We start from the raw sequence: 6,000 nt of genomic DNA, 5'->3' as shown, positions 1-6,000 counted from the left end.
AAAATGTAGCGAAGTTTGGCTGAACGAGCGTCAGTTGGAGTAATAATCAAGGAGAGGAAGAAGGAAGCGGATAGTAGAAGGTAGTGTGAGGAAGCTTGAGGACGGACACTGAATCTTAAACGTACATAAACAAGGAAAACAGAATAGGTAAACATGAGTAGATTGACGATATTCCCGTAAGCGGAAGACGTAAGTAATATGCGGTAGGAATTCACACAGATGAGCAGAAGCAAGCTTGGCTCGAAGGAAAACATAGAAACTTAAAGTCTGCACAGATTCTGCAACACAATTGTATAAAGTAGAGAGAAACCTGGCTGGAACTCAGGTGGAACTTATATGCAAAGTTCAGGACAGACCTCAGACGATATTGTAAAACCCTACACTTTACAGGGGAACTAAATGGAACGGACTGAGAAGAAATGTAAAAGTTTTGGGAGATATACAGTGACAATTCGAAAAAGATTTTACTAAACTGAAATATTGAAAAGCGTTACATACAACTGTAGGGTAGAAAATGGGATTATAAACTGGTAGTGCAAGAAATCCTGAGAGTAAAAGATGAATTTGACGGAGTAATAGAAAACGCAAAAACTAAAGGAAGATTTAAAGTACAATTGTCAGAGGAAGAAACACCGTGTTTGTGAGCAGCGTGGGGGGAACAATGGAAAACTTTCAATTTTTCTCATTCGACATGTCAGAGACGCTTTTGGCTCGGCTCACATAATTCTTGGAATGCCATCGTTTCAACAGAATTTTCCCAGAAGTGCTGCGGTGAGCGTGGGTATCATAAGACAGAGAGAGTTTGATGCTGTAATTCGTTGATCCTGAAGTGTTTATTTCAGTTTGTGTACATGTATGTTTGTCTGGCGTGTGTGTGTATTTATCTAGCCTTCCTGTTCGGTGACGAAGATTACAAAGGAATTCAAGCAGCAACAGACCACTAGGTTCCTTCGAGGATTTTAGCGATGTTAGATGATGTTAGAAACTCACAGATTCGTGTGGCTCCAATATCTTTACCTTTCTCTACTGTTAACATTAACAACTCCATCACTTATCTTCTTCCATTCATCCACTGCTCTTGATGTGATAGAATAAGCATCTTCTTAGCATCTTCTCATAATTCTACTGCTTAATTTCTAGTCAGTGAACAAATTTATGTCCTCTAAACTCTAATGCAACTAAGCGTTCTTAATTCTTTTTCCATCTTTTCTGGACTATTCCTTCCTCTTGTACCAGGCAGGAAAATACAACTTCTTTGCCAGGTTCCTGTGTGGCATAGTTCAAGTGTTTTCTGACAGTCCAGGAGTACGCAATACACCTGTCTCGCTTGCCTAAATCTGCGCTCACTCTCTAGTAGAAATCTAAAACATTAGTTACTCAGAACATCCTCTCCCTATATCAGTGTTGTCTCGTACTTAGGTAGTCTATCCTTTGCAAGCAATGTTTGTTTTCTCTTTGTTTGCATACGTATATATATTTGTGTGTGTGTGTGTGTGTGTGCGCGCGTGTGTGTGTGTGTGTGTGTGTGTGTGTGTGTGTGTGTGTGTGTGTGTGTGTGTGTGTGTGTGTGTGTGTGTGTGTGTGTGTGTGCGCGCGCGCGTGTGTGTGTGTGTGTGTGTGTGTGTGTGGGTGGGTGTCTTAAGTTTGCCTCTGGTGTGTATGGTCTTCCCAAATGTTGTAGAACCAGGTTGCTTGGCAGTTCTGAATGAAAATGTCGATCTCTCAGGGAGGAGCTGGGTTGGGAAAGCAATGCATCTTTAAGACCTGTTCCTTCTTGACTGTGGTCCAACATCTTACTGGGTTGCCATATGTTGGGTACACTCGCACTATCACATTGTATGTATTTTCTCGCGATTGTTTTACTTGATATTGATTATTCTGTATTGTTAAACGTGAAACTCTGTCCCTCTCTCTGCCTCACCTTCAGTTTTCCTGCTTCTCTTTCTTTCTCCCCCCCTCTCTCTCTCTCCCATCATCTATCTATTTATCTATCTATCTAAATCTATCTCTATATCACACTATTTCCTTATCTCTGCAACAACTGGAACTCGCTTTTCATATATTTGCATATATCATTTCCAACAAGTCATTTTCGGTATAACTGCAATATAGGATCATAGGCACATCTTTCTGAGTTTAGAAACTGTTGTTGTAGAACAATTATCGTGAATCATTGAAGGGGAGAAGCTTATTAGTGTTGCAGAGAAGAGGTGAGGGAATAGAGTGAATGGAGAGTAAGAGGGAGAGGGAGGGTGATAGAGGAGGAGGAGGAGGGAGGTCCAGTACACATACCTTCCCTCCACCACAATCTAAGCCCACGTCTACCCTGTCACGATCCTTAAGTCACCAACACTTGACTTATTACGACCGATCATGGTTACCGTAGGTCATAGTTGCCAGATGTCCTGCTTTTCCGGCCAGCTACCTCCTTCCATACGCACCACTTCCCCAGCCACAACCACGCATAACTAACAACCACCAGTATCTACCACAGTATCTATCGTGTAAGAAATATACAATCTATTGCTTGCAATAATCATCATCCCTTCCACACACCACCCACCCGCCTACTATCAGCGTCAGCTGCCATAACCTCTGGAATCACTGCTCCTGATATACCGCTCAACTTTGAGATTTGACACAACTTGTTGACAGCTGGAGTCCGCGTAGAGAATTGATGGCCACGGTCAATTCCAGGAGTTGATTCTGGCATCATTCCAGATCAAGATTACAGGTTGACCTGGGGCAGGCTGCTACTACAGACAGGTTAGGGAAGAACGGATATTCACGTATGCACTCGTGTGTGTGTGTGTGTGTGTCTGTGCGAATCTGTGATATATATTTCTGAAGGTATCTACTTTGCTATAGTTTGTTAAATGATTTGGTTGTGATAATGTATCATGAGTCAGTCGGAAAGACTTTGATTCATCAGCATGATATCGACTTTTATGCTAAGTTTCTCTTTGACATCTAAGATTTTTTTTGGATTAAAAAGAATCCTTTAAAAGTGGATTTCAATATCAAAGGATTATTTAGGAGAGAGGGAACCTACAAACGTGTCCTGAATAGGATTCATACGATTCTCTTTAAAAGTTAGTGGTCGCGATCCTGTCTCTCATGCTTGGAAACACATCACCCAAAAAGCAATCAGACCGCGACCCAGGAGATGAGAGAGAGAGAGAGAGAGAGAGAGAGAGAGAGAGAGAGAGAGAGAGAGAGAGAGAGAGAGAGAGAGAGAGAGAGAGAGAGAGAGAGAGAGAGAGAGAGAGAGAGAGAGAGAGAGAGAGAGAGAGAGAGAGAGAGAGGGGTTCAACAGTCTGTTCTGCAGGTCAGTCACATGGTACGTATTCTTTTTTATAGAAACTGTCAGATGAAGAGAGTGACAGGCGATAGCACTGTGTCTGTCGAAACTAATGACAGGATCCTGGGGGAGTCAATACTCTCTTTGATTTCATTTTTCTCCTTTTTTCATTTTGGTCTGACCTGGATCACAGATTCTGGATTATCTAAAAAAGAAATTGAAAATTTTACTCACGATACTTGAAGAGGAATATTTTTCTCGTGTACGGACTACGAGAAGTTATCAACAATATAGTCTGAGTTTATGAATTATTCAAGTTGTCACACTGGTACTGCTTTACATGCCTCTCATTATGCTGCTCCAACTGTTATTTATATTCTGATGAATAGATTTCATTAAATAAAAACAGAAAAAGTATATCCGTATATTTCATAAGGGAATATACTATATTTGTAACCTTAATGGAAGGAAATAAGGATCATGTGCCAATTCTTGTGAGTAAAAGATAAACGTTTCGTTATTATTTACTAACTTCATTTATCCACTGTCATACGTATAGTGATTTTTACATTTTGACATGATTTTATAATACTTTTAGTTTCATATTGCTTGTCATATAATTTTGAACATCATTATACATATGACTGCACACTGCATAAAGTTAGATTGCATAATGTTAGATTGCATAATAGATTGATTAACGTTAGATTACATAATGATAGATACGCTGTAGAAATAGAGAAATGCAGTGATGAACAGCGAGGTCATAGTGACCCCAACAACTCTGTTGCATTGAACCTAACGACCAATTGGAAATTCCCCTCGTAACCCCATCATAGTGAACCCAGCACAATCGCTGTCATCACAGTGGGTCTGGCAAGCGGGTCCCATCCATCACGGGCATCACTGGGATCAGCTGAGCTCACTCTGGTGGCCTTTGGAGAGTTGCCTGGTGAGCCAAGAGTTCTGATCAGCGGCCGTCACTCCCAGGTAGGTATATGGTGAGGCTTCCCCAGCACAGTGACATGCCCGCCTGAACACTTGAGCACGACGGTACGATCCTTGAGCACGACTTTTAATAACTTGCTTACGAAAGTAAGATTATTAAGTATGATGGCCGGGTTCTAGAGCTAATAAATACATGCGTGTGTGTGTGTGTGTGTGTGTGTGTGTGTGTGTGTGTGTGTGAGGACCTTAAATGAGTGTGAATTTTGTCAAAATGTTTGTGATAATTATATTTTCTGTTTCCAATTTCTAAGTGTTAGTGTTATCGTAGATGCTGTAGGCGTCTGTAAACATTTCTATTTGTGTAAAGATTTTTCTCTGTATCAATATAGTAACTTAAATTCTTATACGTTCAATATATCTACAAAACTATTAGGATGCATTCGTTTTTTCTCTCCATAAGGTAACGACAGAAACCATCAACTGTCGAACGTTCTACACATGTAACAGTGTGACCTCAGGGGTACAGGTTGAAGAAATAGACACATGTATAAAATGTAGCAATTTCTCACAAAGCTTGGGTAAAAAACGTAGAGCTATGAATCCCAGCTTTGCCTCACACCCATACATCTTCAGCTGGCTGACACGAACAGATTACTTTACCTCTCGCTCAATTTATGAAAGTGATAGAGAAGGGCAAGACTGTATTGGAATCTAAATGTAGTTATTCTTGTTATTTCCTACATAGTTTCCTCACCTTACTATCCCTCTCGTAGCTCTACACTAGGGAAACTGACGGTGGCAACCGTTCACGTGTTAGTCGTCAGATCAAGTACTGCGTCAGCCGTGTATGAGAGATCTTTTAGTCGGTAAAATGTATTCATATCCTCACTATCTTGTTCATATCTGAGTCTAGGGATTTATAAGATTATTGTTATTTTTGTGTTCGATCATTTGATGCAAAACAACAGATGAAATTAGTGGTTTATTTCGTTTGGGAAACATTTCATGTACAGAAATGTAAAGATATCTATATTTATCTATATGTACATCTGGAGATGTATAATGTAAAAAGGTACACAGAGCTGTATCACTAGACATGATAACGACACAGATCCATACACGCTGTGTGCCATATACACATCAGCAGAGCGTCTGTGGTCGCGCAATGAATCTTACCATCACAGAGAGGTTAACAGGTTACATTGTTCTCCTTTTCGTCCACTGACGATGAAACAACCTCGACGAGAGCAACATTTCATTGACAGCATAATCATATGTGGGTAGAACCTGAACACGTTACACACACAACACACACACACACACACACACACACACACACACACACACACACACACACACACACATCTTCCACCTGTCTCCTCCTCGCTTGCAATTATCCTCTGTCCATTATATCTCTTATTTTTTCTCGCCTGTCTATTTATTTCTTCCTACTGTTCTTTCTGCTTGAATCTCTCCCTTTCCTCCGTCTCTCTCTCTCTCTCTCTCTCTCTCTCTCTCTCTCTCTCTCTCTCTCTCTCTCTCTCTCTCTCTCTCTCTGATACTGCCCCCCTTTCAATCAGTTTCCTCCTCCCTCTATATTGTTTTTCCTTTATCTCCAGCCTCGCAGCAACAGAGTAAAAAATGATCTTCGTGTCGGAGCGAAACAACAGCTGGAACCCGCTCTCTGTGTCATGCTTCCTAAGCTAAACATTGCCTCCCTCGTGCCTGTGTTTCAAGAATTGTTTTTTTTC

This window comes from Panulirus ornatus, chromosome 16, assembly GCF_036320965.1.
Source record: "Panulirus ornatus isolate Po-2019 chromosome 16, ASM3632096v1, whole genome shotgun sequence".
In the NCBI taxonomy this organism is placed as follows: domain Eukaryota; kingdom Metazoa; phylum Arthropoda; class Malacostraca; order Decapoda; family Palinuridae; genus Panulirus; species Panulirus ornatus.
This window is presented reverse-complemented; position numbering follows the sequence as displayed.